General features: G+C 37.3%; 1 protein-coding gene across 2 annotated transcripts in view; it reads left to right on the plus strand.

The window, feature by feature from the left end:
* The first annotated feature begins 213 nt into the window (after nucleotides 1–213).
* The window catches only part of RFX3 (regulatory factor X3), a 100965-nt gene continuing 84198 nt past the window's right edge, over nucleotides 214–16980 (plus strand). For both annotated transcript variants that reach the window (XM_069880354.1, XM_069880355.1), the window contains exon 1: nucleotides 214–521. The gene's annotated coding sequence lies outside the window, so the exon portion shown is untranslated. The remainder of the gene's footprint in view (nucleotides 522–16980) is intronic.

Consider the following 16980-nt stretch of genomic DNA (forward strand, 5'->3'; position numbering starts at 1 on the left):
CTCGCCCACCGGAAGCGGCGTCACCGGCCGCGGCCCGCGCGGGCCCTTCGCGGCCCCGCCCCTCGCGGCGCCCCCGCGCCCCCCGCGCGCCCCCGCCACCACCCCAGCCCGCGCCGGGGTTTGGGGGCGGGGGGGCGGTCCCGCAGCCGCGCGCGAGCCCCGCGGCGCGCGACCCGGCGGGTGGAGGTGGGTAGCGAGCCGCGCCCAACCGGCGCCGCGGCGTCCGTTAGGGCAGGCCCCGCCTCTTCCGGGCCTCTCCGGCTGGGCCGCCGCCTCCTCCTCCCTCGTTCGCTCTCCCTTTTGTGAGTTATAGCAACCGTTGCCTTGTGAATCAAGCGCCATAGTCACCGTAGTCCTGGCGACTGTTACCCATCAACAACAACCGCTCCTCGCCTGCTCCTCCTCCTTCTCCCGCCGCTGCTCCTCACCCCCTTCCTCATCGTCACCCACAACAACAACAACAACAGCCGCCTCCGGCAGCGACGACAGCGGGAGCAGCACCACCGCCCGCCGCAGCCCAGGTGAATGTGCCCGCCGGGCCCTCCCATCGCAGCCTCCGGGCCGGGGCCGCTCCCTCGGCCCTCCTGGCTCCCCCCCGCCGCCCTCCGCCTTCCCGGCCTTCCTTCTGCCTCCCCCCCACGGTGTCCTTTGTAACAGAGCGGGACGGCGGGGATGGGGGTGCCCGCTGGGCCGCGGCGGGGATGGAGGCGCACTCCTGGGACCCCCGGGACAATCGCTCGGATGCGGTGGGTATGCGTTTTACCGCGGTTCCTCGTTTACACCGATGGGGCAACGTAGAAATCGGAGAACGAGGCTCCGGCCGCAGGCTAAGGTTACTTACTTTAAACCTGAAAAAAAAAAAAACCACCGCGGGAGTGGGAGGAAAGATGCAGTCGGAGTCGGATCCTGTAGCGCTGCGAGCAAGGGCTGTTTTTCCCCTTTGCCTCATAGGGGCCTTTTTCTGATTCGATGCGACTGCCGAATTTTGCTGATTTTTGTGAACTTGCTCTACGTTTCAGTCATATTTTCGTGCTATTTATCACCTCGATCGCTTTTCTGTGCTTTATGTAGCTATGCACTTTTTTCCTTTAATTCATAATAAGCGTTATTTATTTTAGTGCAAGCCGTATTTACTTTGTATCGCGGAGTGGATGTTTTCGTTTATTCAGTACCCCCACCCATACACACACAGAGTAGCAGATTTTTTTTCTTCTTGCCTTCGTTCTGCAGCGGGTTATTATTTAAACGATGTTTTCATACTGGCGGTGTAGTATGGAACAGTGCATGTGTAGATCTATTTTATGCACAGTGAGTTATGTTCATGTGGAGAGAATCCATATCAATTTCCTTTAACTCTTCACAATGAAGGAAATCCAGGATATTGGCTGTGAGTTTGTGTGTTGAGTAGCAAAGAAAGGAGAAAGCAAGAAATACTATTAAAAATAGTCTTTGTGGTTTTGTTACTACTACTGTACTTCTAGAGTACATTTGGAAAGAAGAAAAGGGGCAGCTTTTAACCTTTAAAGGAGCTGTAGTAGAAATTGTATTATCGATAAGGAAGTTTTGCAATATTTTTTTCCAATCCAAAATGATCATTTTTTTTCTTCGTTTTTGTGATTTCTTATTAAGATCTAAAGATGTATGTTGTCAGTGGCATTGAATCATCTTTTATATAATTCTTAAATTCTTTCAGGTAAAGTGATTTGTTGACCCTTATTAAAGCAATGAAATTCTCTTTCAGCACTTCCATATCCAGTTGTACTCTCCTGTTTAACTTGTCAAATCCTGTGTCATTGTGGCAAGCTTTTTTTTTTTTTTTTGAAGTGATGACTTATTTATTTCCTTATTGCTTTATTTCATAAAATAGTTAGGGAAAAGGATGTTCTTATTTTCAATCTAAAGTCTCCATCGTAATTGAATATATGCTTTTTCTGGGTTTATATCTGTAGAATCCTGTGTAAAATGTAGGCTTTCCCATTACAATTTCAACAATATATTAATTTGTCTCACATTGAAACTACCAATGAGTGTAACAGGAGCAGTTTTTCCAAGTGCCTGTCTACTCCAAAATGTGCCAAGTAGTGAGTGCATTGTTGATATTAATATTTCTTGAGCTAAGGCATATTTAATGTCTTTTTTTTTTTTTTAGATGTCTGTTTCATGGGCGAATGAGAACTTAGAAAATACATTAGTTTGAGTAATGACCAAAGGTCTCTGTGTTGTCATCTTTTTATTTTACTCAAGGTGAAACCACTGACTGCTAATTTTCTAGATCCTACTGTGGTATAAAGACATGGAGAATTTTCAGTGTGAGTTATAGTACTAAATCAGTTGCATGGTACATTTAAATTTTAATGTATTTGTTATTAGTTATAGTGCATCATTTATGCAATTCATTAGTTGTGAAATCATTCCTGGTATTTACTGTTGTTGAAGAGAGAAGATGTCAGTTTTGCACTATGCCTTCTTGAGTAGCCTCTTAGAGCGGGACAAAGTACTACTCCAAAAGGAATCCTTGGGTGTTGAAATCTGTCTTTGCATAAAATGTATCCAGACACTTGGTAGCAAGGGAAGGTGCATGCATAAGGTATAAGACAAACTTTCTGTTTTAACTCTGTGAGGAGGCATAAGGACACTTCTTGAAAATCAGATTAAATGTACATGATTTTGTCTAAAGACAAAGGCCTTTGTAGCACTATTTACCACATTTTCTTTTTTTTCAATTTGGAATACAGTAATGCAGCCATAATCACCTCTTTTAATATTATGGGCTTCACTCAGAAAAGTATTGACTCTTTATTCTCTCTGAAATACTGTAATGGTTGCAGATGAGATCTGCATTATGCGTTCTGATTCCCTAATGCCTGCAGCTATCAAAATAGTTGATGTTTGTCATGCTAACCAATACTTGAAAATGAGGTTGGCTCATGGTTTGTCATTTTTTTTATACATTGGGGTTTTTTTGTGACTTAGACTATGTAACTGTCTAATTGTGTTTCAGCATATCCTTATGATCCTATCTGGATCGTATTCTCTGTTGTGCTGTTCGTGAGCAAACCTACGTTGTGCTACTGTGGAGAAACGTGTTCAGCAATGTAGCATAGGTAAATTAGATGGGAATCAAAGGTATAAAGCTGTTAAAGAGTTTAAAGTCAGGGTACTTTATGTGATGATTAGGTTCAGCTTTGTTAGCTATCTCATTTTTTTATTCCTGACTGGTACAGTAGTTTGTTAGTCACAAAACTTTCTACAGAAATAGATGTTGCAGTTTCTTTTCATTTACTGAGCTTTACGCTGAGGGAGAAAGCTGTTACTGTTTTCCTCTCTTCTTACTTGAAACCAAAGCAAGTATGTAAAATGCAATAATCTTTTATCATTGCAGTTCCTTTTGGTGTTTTTAGCTGGTGTTTCTGGTTTTCATGCTTTACTTTGTGCCCTTATGAATGGCTTCCTTTCCTCTTAAAATGTTTTATGTTAGTTGTATTTTCACCTGCAGTCTCCAGAAGTGTACCAGCTGCAGGTATTGTCATGTGGAACACTTAAAAAATGAATAGGCTTTTAAAAATAGTAGTTACATGACTCTCTTAAGTCTCTTCTTAAAAATCATCTTCAGTTGAAACAACATGTTGTGAATGTGATACAAATACAGACAGAATAAAAAAAAAAAGCTTTCAGTGATACTGCAGTGTCTGTGTTGTTGGAGTTCCATTTCAAAATTAGGCTCTTTGTCAAATGAATGTATTAGAATACCAACAGCAGTGCGTTTTTAAATTATAAATTAAACTACCTATTTTTTTGTTAAGAATGAGGGCTAAAAAATTAATGAGGCTTTTAAAATGAGTAGGTTAATGTTTAAGATTGTTTTCCTGTTGGCCACAAGTTTGTTATTTACATATTTCTGTTAAAGTCAGTTGTCAATTATAACAATACTTCTTTTCTCACAGATGCTATATACACAGCCGTGTTGTAGAAATTCAAGGAGTAGATGTACTGATTTGGCTAAATCTAGCTTGTTAGGGACAGATGGCTAATTCAAACAGGTGTCGCTTTCATTCCTTGTGTATTGTATTGAGACTTCCAGAGGTTTACAAAAGAGCTGACTAAAGCAGGTGGTAGTCTCTGCTTTTGTAGGAAATTATTTTCCTGGTGACTAGGTGTGTTTTAGTAGTTAGCATATCAATCGAAGTTTGAAGTGTTCTATACAGTACAATCATGTTATTTTTTGATTCTTTTCTCATTGGACTTTTAAGGGAGATGTGATTATTTGGGTGTAAAATTCAGCAGTTTATGTCTGTGTAGGTAGGTGTAGCCATAATAATTTTCATGCTTACAAAACCAAGAACTGATGTATTGCTTGATGTAACATTTTGTTTCACTGAATTACTTACCTTTACTTTGTTTTTCTTAAGAAATATTTTCCTTGAGAGTATTTTTTAATAAAAATGACCAGTTACTAAGAACACAAGATTAGTTTCAAACTTCTGTCTTTTTTTCTGGTACCCTTCTATATTAGCATACCTGCAGTTTCCTTTCTTTTTAAAATTTTATTCTTCAGTAGTTATTATTTCCTCAGTTATTAAAAATTTTAATAGGAAAGAACAAAATGAAATTTGATTTGTAACAATTCGTAGGCATTTTTGTTTCTGAGGGGCTCCTTTTTTTTTTTAAAGGTTATCTCTTTTACAACAATGACTGATGTTCATTCTTAGTTACTTTCTTTCTTGTAGATGCACCAGAGGGTGCTGTGCTATTTGAAATACAAAAAGGAAAGAAAATCCTAGAACATCTTTCATTGAAATACACTGATAATGTGTATGGGATTTGACTAAATCTTACTGAAATTTTTCTACTTATATCTGTACATTGGAATATAGCAAACTTGCTATTTTGGCAATATTGTGCTAAAAATAATTTAAGAAGTTGGCTGTTCTGTATCTGAGTGTGCTTCTGTGTGTATATACATATACACACACACTCTTAAAATACAATTTCTGCTCAGTGAAAGAGAACAAATAGTTATATATAAATTATGTCTGTATAGCATATAGTTGAAACAGTTTATCCTCATTGAAATAAATTATTGTTTACTGAAAAGCTAGGTGAACTTACCTACAAATGCATATATGTATTTTGGAGTGACATTTATTGTACATTATTTTTCATTTATAGATCTGTATTTGCATTTTACATAGCTTGTGCATTTATGGCTGAATTCTTTTTAAAAATGCATTGCTGTATAGAGACTGTTTTTCATTCTTGCTGAAACTCTTCCTGGATGAAACTCGGGTTGAAGCTTACCTGTTTGTTTGTGAATTGCAGAAGAGATGGGAACTTTAATTGATTAGGATAGATATCTTTCTCCATCCATCGTTACTTCTGGGAAAGAAAAAAAAGCTACCCCAACCTAACCCCCCCTCCCCCCAGCCAATATAATAGTAGTATCCTCTATATATTTATAAGTACCACTGTGTATAATTTGAAAATTTTTTCAATGGATACATTAACCGGATACATTAGAATTGCATTGTTGTAACTTCTGTAGTTTGATAATATTGGGTTTTTTTCTATATGCTGTAAGGATAATAAGGGAATGCTTTTTTATGTGTATGGATAGATGATGGTGTATAGTTCAGTGCAATTTCCCTTTGGAAACTTATGAAAAGGTGCAGTCTGGAAATGGGATAGTACATGTTAAATTGTTTGGCTTTGCACACTACTTATAGTTTATTTTTTCTGTTTTACCATGGTAAGTTTTTGTCTTTGGCCTTCTAACTTCAAATTTAGTGTTCTAGAATCAAAAAGTCATGGATGGATTATATTGTTAGTTGTATTTAATAAAGGAATTGCCTATTTTACAGTATGAATTGTAACGAGGCTTGGAAGTTTAAGTTCTAGCAATTCAGACTTCCTCTGTAAATGCTTAACTTATTTCTAACCTTTCTTACTTGTTTAATTCTTGCGTAACATCCATAATAATGCTATTGGTCCACCAAAGACGTGTACTAATCACTAAATTTGAGTGTAACTTTAACATTTGTGACTTATTCACTATGAGAAAAAAAGTGTCTAGCGCTGTTTTTAAAGGTCATTTCACCCACCCATGGATCCAGTACCTTGAGTATGTATTAGCTTCTTGGACGTTTTCTGAGTAAACAATTTCTTCAGTTTTTTTCATTTTTTTTTCTTATTGAAGTCTTATTTCAAAAAAACTTTAAAATATCTTTAAGGCAAGAGCCACGTCCTTGGATTTTGTTCAGGCTTCAGATGCTGTCACTACAGCTAATGACTCAAAGCCATGTTTGCTGTTTATCTGCCAAGTAAATGGCTTCTTTCTTCTGTTGTCTCGTCATAATTAATCTGTGTTTTTTCTCCCATACCACCTCAGAGGTGTTTTCTAAACACTTAAATTTAGTGTACTTAAATCATGCAACGTTACAAAGTAGAAATAGAAACAAACATACCTGTTAAGAGATGCAGCTTGCCACTTTTGCAGGTGTCTTTGAGTCAGTTTATTCTACTTTAGTTAAGGTGTTCTATTTTCTTGTCTAATTACTTCTTTTTCTCTGTTATTAGCTATAATTCCCTTACAAACAACTGAATAAGTGTAATAGGATTCTGAGCCAGGACTACTTACAACATGGTTAAGGTTATAGATATTTAATTATTATAGTTCTGTGGAGCTATAATTAAAAAATACATTTTTACTTCCAAAAAGCTAATTAATGTCTGATGAAATTTCAGATGATGCATTATATATTGTTTCTATTGGTTCTAAAATGTACCTAAACTGGGATGGGGGATGGAGGAATGGAGAGGGTGAGCAATTTTACTTACATAGCTGTCTTAGCCTATAAGCATCCACTATTACTGTTATATTATCTAAGGGGTTTTCTTGCTAGTGTATTAAATGACTCTGGTTGTGAATTTGAGCTAGTGTCTTTCTGTGTGACCTACTGCACATGCATATCCTCGATGCATTTTCAAGAGTTGCTATGGTCTGTGTAGCCTCATCTAAACAAAATTAGTACTATCACTTGAGCTTTTTCTTCCTTGTCTCTTGGTAGCATTCTGCACTGGCAGCAGCTGAGGGTGCAGTTTGACAGAACACGCCTTAGATGGGTTGAACTACAAAAAGTAAGTGGTATTTACTAAGCAGGACTAAGCCTACTCTTTGTAGCTAGGTGAAAGCAAAAATTACAACATAGTTGTCCTCATGCCATTGGGAGGAGTAGTGAATGTCAGGATTTTGTCTTATGTTTAATGTGTCATAGATCTGAAGATTTGCATTCTATTTAACTGCTGTGAGAAGTTTTCAGAATTCTCAATCCAGATCTCTAACTGCTTGTTTCCAATAAGATCTGTGCTGTATTCTTACCTCTTCATTGTTTTGTACCTTCATGTAAGCAGGGGCGACAAAATAGTTACAGATTTAGTGAAGGTTGTTTCCTGCTTCACATTCTTGGGATATAAGTAGTTCTTCCATTAGGAAGAATATGTGAATTTACACATAGGGTTGATAATTTGTATTTCTAGCTAAGTTTTTTTCACACCATGATTATTGTTGGTATCCAACCTTAATTGCTTTGGGTCTTTTGGAGGTTTTGGAATGATTCAATAAAGAAAAAACGTGTGCTAAAACTGCTTACTTTAAACCCCCATACTTGCGTTTATAAGTGGTTTTTTTTAGAAAAAGTTATTCTATAATCACCATTTTTAAACTAAATTTACTCACAATTTATTATTAAAAAATCTAAAGTAACTTACTGATCAGATCATACACATTTTACAGTTCAGTTATAGTAAATTAATGTTTAACTAAATATCTATAGCTCTACAGACTATTACACTAATTTATAAAAATAATATATGATTTATGAAAGCTATTTCAATTACTTAGACAGTAGAGTCTGGCTGTATTCAAAATTACGTTAGCCTTGTCTAGTGACGAGCAGTTGAACTACCTGAGGAGTAGCTCACTAGCCAAATGAACTCTTGGCCCTGAGCTGACAATGACATGTTAATTTGTTGAGCACGTGGTAGCTAAGGTCATGCCAACGTGCAGTTTTCTGTTTAGCGCTTAGTTCTCTCCTATTTCATTTGGTCCACTCTGTGTTAAACTCCTTCAACTGAGTTGCAGTTTGCAAAAGAATTGATAAATAACTCTTTGTATTCGTTTTGTTGTTATATATCAGATTTAGAGTCCAGTACATTTTAAACTCCTCAGAGATGATTTTGTGTAATAGCAATTCCCTGTAACTTCTGAGAAGACTATTCTTTGGACTTTGTGAAAGGCATGAAAGCTATTCTGTGAGCTGCACCATCATCAGCATTGTTTCAGGGAGTAAAAAAAACATGCTTAGCTTTAGAACGGAGGTAAGTAGCACAAAAATATGCCTCCATTACTTATTTTGTGGAGACCCTTTTGTGCTCAGATTCTGGGTTTTGAGGTAAGGCAAGTGTGTATAGAGGCTCTGCAAAGGGATCTGAACAGGCTGGGCCACTGGGCTGAGACCAATGGCATGAGGTTTAATAAGGCCAAATGCCGGGTCCTGCACTTGGGGCACAACAACCCTGTGCAGTGCTACAGACTAGGAGAAGTCTGGCTGGAAAGCTGCCTGGAGGAGAAGGACCTGGGGGTGTTGGTTGACAGCGACTGAACATGAGCCAGCAGTGTGCCCAGGGGGCCAAGAAGGCCAATGGCATCTTGGCTTGTATCAGAAATGGTGTGGCCAGCAGGTCCAGGGAGGTTATTCTCCCTCTGTACTCGGCACTGGTGAGACCGCACCTCGAATACTGTGTTCCGTTCTGGGCCCCTCACCATAAGAAGGATGCTGAGGCTCTGGAGCGAGTCCAGAGAAGAGCAACGAAGCTGCTGGTGGGGCTGGAGAACAAGTCTTACGAGGAGCGACTGAGAGAGCTGGGGTTGTTTAGCCTGGAGAAGAGGAGGCTGAGGGGAGACCTCATTGCTTTCTATAACTACCTGAAAGGAGGTTGTAGAGAGGAGGGGGCTCGTCTCTTCTCTCAAGTGACGGGGGACAGGACAAGAGGCAATGGTCTCAGGCTCCGCCAGGGGAGGTTCAGGTTTGACATCAGGAAAAAATATTTCACAGAAAGGGTCACTGGGCTTTGGAACAGGCTGCCTAGGGAGGTAGTTGAGTCACCATCCCTGGAGACATGTAAAAGATGGGTGGATGAGGTTCTGAGGGAGCATGGCTTAGTGATTGATAGGAATGGTTGGACTCGATCATCCTGTGGGTCTTTTCCAACCTAGTGATTCTGTGAAGTGTGAATGAGCTAAGAGGAAAGCACAACTCTTTATGGTATTGTCTCTTTCCAGCTGATTTCTGAATGAAAGTTGTCCTGATCTGCTCTGTTTTTCTCCAATTGCTCTGAAACTCGTTTCTACTGTTAGGGATATAGTTCTGACAAGGTATTTCAAGGAACATTAGTGAGCAAAGTTTTAGTGCTCTGGGTCTGTAGTTATGTGGAGATGAGAGAGGCATAGGGTTTTCCAATCCTCAGGCTGGTTCACTAGCAAACTCGTATAAAATCAAGGGAGGTTTGATTTGCAGTGGGCTGAGAATTAGAGCTGGTCTTTCAAAGCCATAGCATAATTTATCATGGAACTAGCAATGTAGGCCTGTCAAACGGGGCTTCTCCTTGTATTTTGAAGGTTGTGTTTTTTACGCTAGTTCAGCTGAAGCTGTTTGGTGTGTTTTTTTTAAATGCTGTTGTTTCAGATCATCCCAGATGGTCAGTAGTGAAACAGTATAAGCTTATGAACTTGTGCAGTCTGGGATATTCAGATTCCAGTGACCATCTTTTATTACTCTTTGTTTGGGAAGGAAGGTCTTGCTAAGATTTCAGATGAGTCACTGAGTTAAGTTTCCTGTCTTTGACAGGGAATGAAGGTATTCATGGTCTTCACTGCTTTAGTGTGTGTTTCTCGTGATCAGATTTTGAAGAAACTGACATTTCTTGACTTAGGGGAAGAGCTAGGCACAGGATCCTGACTTCAGTGCACTGTCCAACTCTGGTGACCTAATGAAGATATATTCTTTATGCGGTCTTGGGTCACAAGTTGTGTATCACAAAGTTATTTCAGGCAACTAAGATGAAGGGGACTTTTAGGATTACTGTGCATGTGGAGAACTGCCTTTTAAGGATTCCCACTGCTTGATTTTGGGATAATATACTGGGTTATATGGTTACAGTGTTGAACAACTCAGTCCTGTAAATCTCAGCAGCCATTAATGGCTGGCATCCTCAGTACAGTCATAAGTTGGGATACTCAAAAGTTCTTGTGTCAGCATACTTGTATTGTTGTTTACATCTTATGATCCAACGATCGTAACTCTTCAGATACAGCTGAATTTTTTAAAAATTCAACATCAGCAGGCTGGCCATCTGTAGCCTACTGAAACATGGTTAAGCTGGAATCAGCAGTACATTTTTTTTCCTGTATTGTAAATAACTAATATTTTAATGCATTTGAAGTTTTTTCTTCTCGGATTTTATATCTGAGAAAAGGTATAACGTCCAAGGCAGAAAAACACATGTGTCTGGCAGGTAGGAAATCAGAAATTATGTTTTGGTTATCTGTGATGACGAAGGAGGGGGGAGGGTGCAGAATTTTGATCTTTCTGTCCCCCTCCCCTTTACTGCAATGTGAACAAAAAGTCATGTGGAAGTTTTTTTGAGTTTTTGGCTTTTGGAATTTTTTTGTTTATTTCCATATCTATGAATTTATTTGTATTCTTACATTAGAAGTATTTCTTCATTGTGTGTGATGCCAAAATCAAGCTTTAGTTTTGAAACATTTATAGTAGTAAGTGTCTTGTGAATAAATATGCATTTGCAAAAGCCAGTATGTTTGGAAAAGTCACATGAGAAAGCAAGCGAGGTTAAAATAAGTATCTTAAATGTTTTCCAGGGTGATACTGAATTTCAAGCATGTTTGGTAAAATGACGCTCATGCAGGGAGAGCATTTCTTTGTTGTTGCTTCCAACAGAATAAATTTCTTGTGTATTTCCTGTAGAATTGCTGTTGCTTGATTTCCTCTTAACTTGAATATACATTTCTTTAAAAAAAAAAAGCCCGAATAAAACAACGTAATAAACATGGTGAAATATTAGCCATCTCATACAACTATCATCAGATGGCAGAGGACTTGTATGCTTTCATCATCAGTTACCATCTGGCTTTGGCTTTTTATCATATTCTTTTACTAAAGCAGAATGAGATTGTTTGATTTTCTTTTCAGCTGACTTTAATACATTATTAGGAAAACAATAAATTCATTTTACAATGACTGTATTTTTAAATATATAGATACAAAGCCAAGCGGTAGATTTTTGAAGACATGCTTACAATTCAGATGATGGGGCAAGGTGAAGGATATCTTTAGGACATAAAGCAGTATTAAGAAATAAGATAGCTTTTTATTGATGTGTACGGGGTTATGTGATTTCACTGTGAATACTTGTTTGAAAGTTTTCTTTGTATACACAGTTAAAGGTTGGTTGTTTGTTTTCTGTCTTTTTGTTACCTTTTCCTAGACAGGAAATTAAACTATATACCACTCTTTAAGTCTTCCTTTATGTCAACTTTTTTTTGTTCCTATGCAGCATATGATTTGGTACGTTTTTGCTGCCCTGTTATATTATCATTGATTGCAGTGATATCTATTCTTGTGTATTTAGTAATAACAATTATATTTTCAGTATTTTTTGGTACTAATCTTTAGTTATTAAGCTCTGCAGTTTGTTTCTTTTTTCTGTTCCTTGTTGGATGCCTAGATTGTATGTGGTTTAATATTTAACAGTTTATCTGAAATAGTGGAGTGTGACAGGGCTGCTAAACATCACTCATTGCTGACATATATCTGGCTGGGTTTTGAGGGTGGCCTACAGCTACTGGTCTCTGGTTCCAGGGACTGCATGATTCCTTCTTTGCCAGCAGTCACTTTGCTTTTTTTTTGTTTGCTAACTCTAGCTTTCTCTCAGGGTGTTTTAGCCTGCTTCATATCAATGTAAACAAAATTGACACTTAAAAAATAATCTGAGGTACATTCTCTTAGGCAATTTGATGTAATTGGAAAGAACATGTATTGAGAAGTTCAGAATCAGTTTCTTTTACCAGGAATATGAGAATAGGTAAATCTCCAGACTTGGGGGGAAAAATAACCATGTTGAGTAGTGGAAACCTCTGAGGATATCTTAAAATAAGATCTTGTGTCATTTGGGGATTTTTTTTCTTTTTTTTAAATCCTTTTGAACTTATAAAAGTGTGCTCACTTGGCACTTATGAAGATTTCCTGCAGAGTCTGTTGATATCTGCCATCTTTGTGGAATGACAGAGCAAAGCTCTGACACCTGTTAGGGCTGACTGAGGAGCTGCTACTTGCTTGGATTTGCTAGAATATGTCCTGGAAAAAAATATGCACAATCTTCCAAGGCAATTAGAGGCTAACTTTTGAAAAATCTGCAACTAATCTCAAGGTATCATTGTTTATTGTATTCTTTATAGCAATAATCTTTGCACTTTACATAAATGATAGTTTCATGGTCAAAGTTTTGAACTGTTCATCCACAGCAGTTTTTAAATATTTAAGTAAGTCTGACCATATTCATCAGCTTTTTAATACTAGCTTGGTGTTGTTTAGTTCAGGAACAAAAATGAACTCTAGGGTTTGAAATGTTCAGATTGGGTAATTCCATTTTGGTTTGGAAGTCTTTATAATGGAATGAGAAGTGTGTTTTTAGAGGTCCAGGTTTATTTAAGAGTTGTAGTGGATTCTCCCAATCCTTTGTAGTCATATACATATTCATATTCATAATCCTTTATATGCTTTATGTGATAAATTTTCATGTGTTTTCATATTGGAGTGCATTATCCATACACAGTGGTATAAAGTCTTTTAAATGGTTTACAATTGCCATTTTAATTTCCCATCCAAGTATGTTAATTTGATAATGTTATGTTGATAGCTTAGACTATGACTTTAATTACTAAAAGGACAAATTCAGGTTTTCACTGAAACTATAACAAATCAGATAGCTTTCTTTGTTATTGATTGCCTAGAGAATATGCAAGCCATATTTAAGGCCATACTTCTATGTTTGAAGATGTGAAAAGAAGAACTTCTTTGATATAATTGGTTGTAATACTGAAAAACCATTGCAACATAAATTTTGCCAAAATTTTTGTTAGCATAAAAATAAAGGACATATTTTTTATATCCCTGTGGTCACTGTTCCTGTAGCACTTGGTTTTATGTCCTCCTAAGTCTGTTATTTCTAACTATGATATTGGTAGCTCTCTGAAAATTTTATAACTTTTGCAAATGGGAGGTGATATGATTCAACACAATAATGTAGTTTTCATAAACAGAGATTAATTCTTGCTGAAATGTAGTACCTTCTTGTAAGCAATTAGTGAAACATAACTAATCTTGTTTAATTTTAAGTGAAATAGTTTTATTATTGTAAATTTTGTACACTTTTAACCTCTCTGTATGGTCAATGTGTTCTGTATAGTAAGGATAATCAAACTTGTGCCTGCTATGTGTCTGTTTTTTTTCTTGTGTACAGTAGACCAGTTTTACAGTCATTCTGAGGATATATGGACAGTGTCTTTTAAAAAGTAGCTTTGCTCCTTTTTAGTTTTAAAGGAAGAAAGGTGAGATTTTGAAAAATCTGAGGACCATGAATTCCTATGCATTAATTTTAAGTGTATTCTGTGCTTTTCACTACTAGCTTTCACTTGTATCTTAGCTAATGGCTGTTTTCTACATATCCTTTACATCCCTTATCCTGGTCACTGTCTTATGTTCTTGGCCTTTTACAATTCATTATTGATCCTGCTTCTGTTCTTTTATTTGTCTTCCACTTCTTCATGCTGCTTCTGTGTTAGCTGTGGGAGTGCTGGGGAACAACATTTTCTCAATCATTGTATTCAGGGTTGGACATCATAATTAATTCGTAGGAAGGTAGTTTAGGAGAAAATCATAGCTTCTGCTGTTTACTGGTCTACGGGTGTGGTGTCAGTAGTATGTATGTGGAAGATGATTAAGTGTACAATTTTTGCACTGTTAAGCAGTGTCTCAAGAGAAATTTAGCAGTTCAGTTGAGTGACAGCTAAAAGCCTGATATTGCCAGTTTCTGGTAGAGAAGTTTAATGGCTATGCCACTTTTAAATTACTGTTGGAATTTTGTGCATTTGCTAAAACTGAGTGTTGAAATATCTGTGTTTTAAGTATCATAAAATATGTATACATTTAAATACGTAGAGGCAAATAACATTTTTTTCCCTGTACCCTGTTCTGAGCATTGCTGTGAACTTTAATCTTCTCAAAGTGCTTTTATGTGATGGGAACTATGATTTTTTTTCTTTTAAGTTAAATGAAAACAATAGTATCATGGAAAATGTTCAAGAATGTTAAGTATGAGTAACAACATATTTGACACCTATTTTGGATGGTTGGATGTCTGTATCTTTTAAGCATGAAGCAGCTGTTTTGTTTGTTTATATGTATTTGCATATACACTATATGTGTGTGCAGAGCAACAGTGTGTATGCATATATCTCTTGTTTACGTATATAGACAGTACATAGAACCGAATGTAGTTGATCTTCATTAAGTAATTTGACATCTAGAAGGACATAGTGGAAAAGACTTTCCGTGGGATCCCTGACCCCATGCACTGTTTCTGATGGCTGAAACCTTTTTGAGCACCTTAAGTGATTCCGTTTTTTTCTGCTTGTAGCTGTAGCCATAGCTTATCATTTTCATGTCACTCATTAAATTCTTTTTTTTTTCTGAACAAGAAACGTAAGGGAGCAGCTCTGTATGTGTTTTCTCAGGTATAGTAGTGGTGATTGGGAACTATATGCTAAGAAGAGGAGTTACAGAGTTGTGTGAGACAGCATTAACTTCTTAAATTAGCTTGGTAATGTGGAACTGTCTCTTAAAGCTAGCTGCTACTTGCTGAGTGTACACAGCTTCCTTGAATGGCCAGTTCTACCTGTGAGAGATCACCTGTGTTAAAAGATAGAGGAATGCTAGGCTAGATCTTAGGCTGCTCATGGCCAGATTCTTGTCAGATTTCTTTTACTGAGTTGTCAGTGAAGACAACTAGGGTATATCATCAGATTTAATAAATCGAGACCCTATTCTATTTTATGGAAATAAAACCTTGATGTCTGCAAGTTTAATTTATTTACTTCAGTGACATTGAAGGGAATATCAGACTTATGAAGTATCAATTAAAGAAACATGGTAGATGGACATTGCATTATATCTCTGCTTTCTAACAAACTGTTGACTGTAAAACACTTCAGGTAATCAATAGCTAGTTTTTAATTATAAACCAGTAGGTGGCTTTACAGCATAACATGCTTAGATTGTTCTAGCTGTGCCTCTGTTCATGTTTTCCAAGCTGCCTGTCATCTTTGAGATCACAACCACTAGGGTAACTTAACATTACAGTAATCTTTTCTTTATAAAGTTACAAAAAGTAAACTAGCTATGGTGATCATATTCAGTAAGTCTTTAGGTTTATGATTTTGGCTTTAGAAGCTGTTGGAACGTGCTTGATTGTGTTATTGATTGTAGACTCTCTTAGTGTAATGGCTGTCAACTTTACTAGGCTAAATCCCCCAAGTACAGGGGATAAGGCAACTTCTTTGTGTTTTGAGTCTAATTCTAACTTAGATGAGAAGTTTGGGTTTACTTTAGGGAAGGATTCTGCAAACTTAAAAATTCTGGAGAAGCAGCAAAGTTCTAGTTAGAAGAGTTTGTATTTATGGGTGCATTCTGATGAAGTTTGCTGAGTTTTTTGTCTTCAGAACAGTCTTCATATTTGTTATTGTTTCCAAGGTTCCTCTAGGAAACCTCAACCACTAAGCAGTATGAAGCATTTTGGAAGGATAAACCCTTCCTCATCTGACTTCTTGAATCCATTTTGTGGCTCTTACTGTTACGGCCATTGTGTAGACAACTAAGCTTAGCATTTCTGATAAATAGTTTGGGAAGGTAAACAAAAATGTTTTCTGCCGCTGCAGAAAAGGCAGTTACAACTGATTTTACACACCCAGCCTTCTGTTGGGTCAGTCAGCAAACACTCCCAACCCATGATGATGTGTTGTAATATGGATCCATTTAAAGGACCAACCTAGTGGAAACATGACTTTTTTAATTCTGGTGCTGAAGAATGGCTTATTCTTTGATACAGTCTGGAACAGCTTCACGTTATTAGAAAGTGTAAAGAAAAGCCATAAATCAGCTCTTTTGCATATTATTTCTTTGCCATTCTCCAGAACATCTGCAAAAATATTGCCAAAGGAGGTGGATCTGTGGAGATGTGAATAGGTGTATAATTTGGCTTGCATAATCTGTAAAGGTGACAAAGACATACAAGGCCTGAATTCATTTTGACTGCAAAATCTTAAAACCAAATTGCGGGCCATCTTTTGATACCAAAAAAAAGTAGTATTGTTCTGCCATTTTAGAGTTATTTAGACTTTTTATTTTTTTTTTTCCACAGTGTGAAACTCAGTATATTATTCTGTCAAAGTTTACTATAGTAATATCTGTGCAGAGCATGTTGTGCAACTCTGTTACACTAGCTGTTAATCTCTGAAGGGTTTTGAAGTTTATGTATTTTAGCATTCTTATATTAAATGCTGAATTAGAGGAAATATTGCTGCTTACTTTGTCATAGCATGCAATAGAGATCAAGTTTATGATCAGTTTATATGTATATCTGATGATATATGACCAGTATTTTTTCTGGGTTTGTGTTTCTTTAGATTGTTCAAATCTGTCATTGTAATTTTTTTTTAAGGTTATGCCTGGAGTTGAGAGCTGACTGAGGAGAGTGTTAATCTATTTAAATAAACTGTTTAGAGACGTACAAGGAGGCCTGTGGTGTTTTCAACGCTTCTCAGCCTGAAAGCACTGCATAACTCCTTTAGGT

This window comes from Phaenicophaeus curvirostris, chromosome Z (genome assembly GCF_032191515.1).
Source record: "Phaenicophaeus curvirostris isolate KB17595 chromosome Z, BPBGC_Pcur_1.0, whole genome shotgun sequence".
Taxonomy (NCBI): domain Eukaryota; kingdom Metazoa; phylum Chordata; class Aves; order Cuculiformes; family Cuculidae; genus Phaenicophaeus; species Phaenicophaeus curvirostris.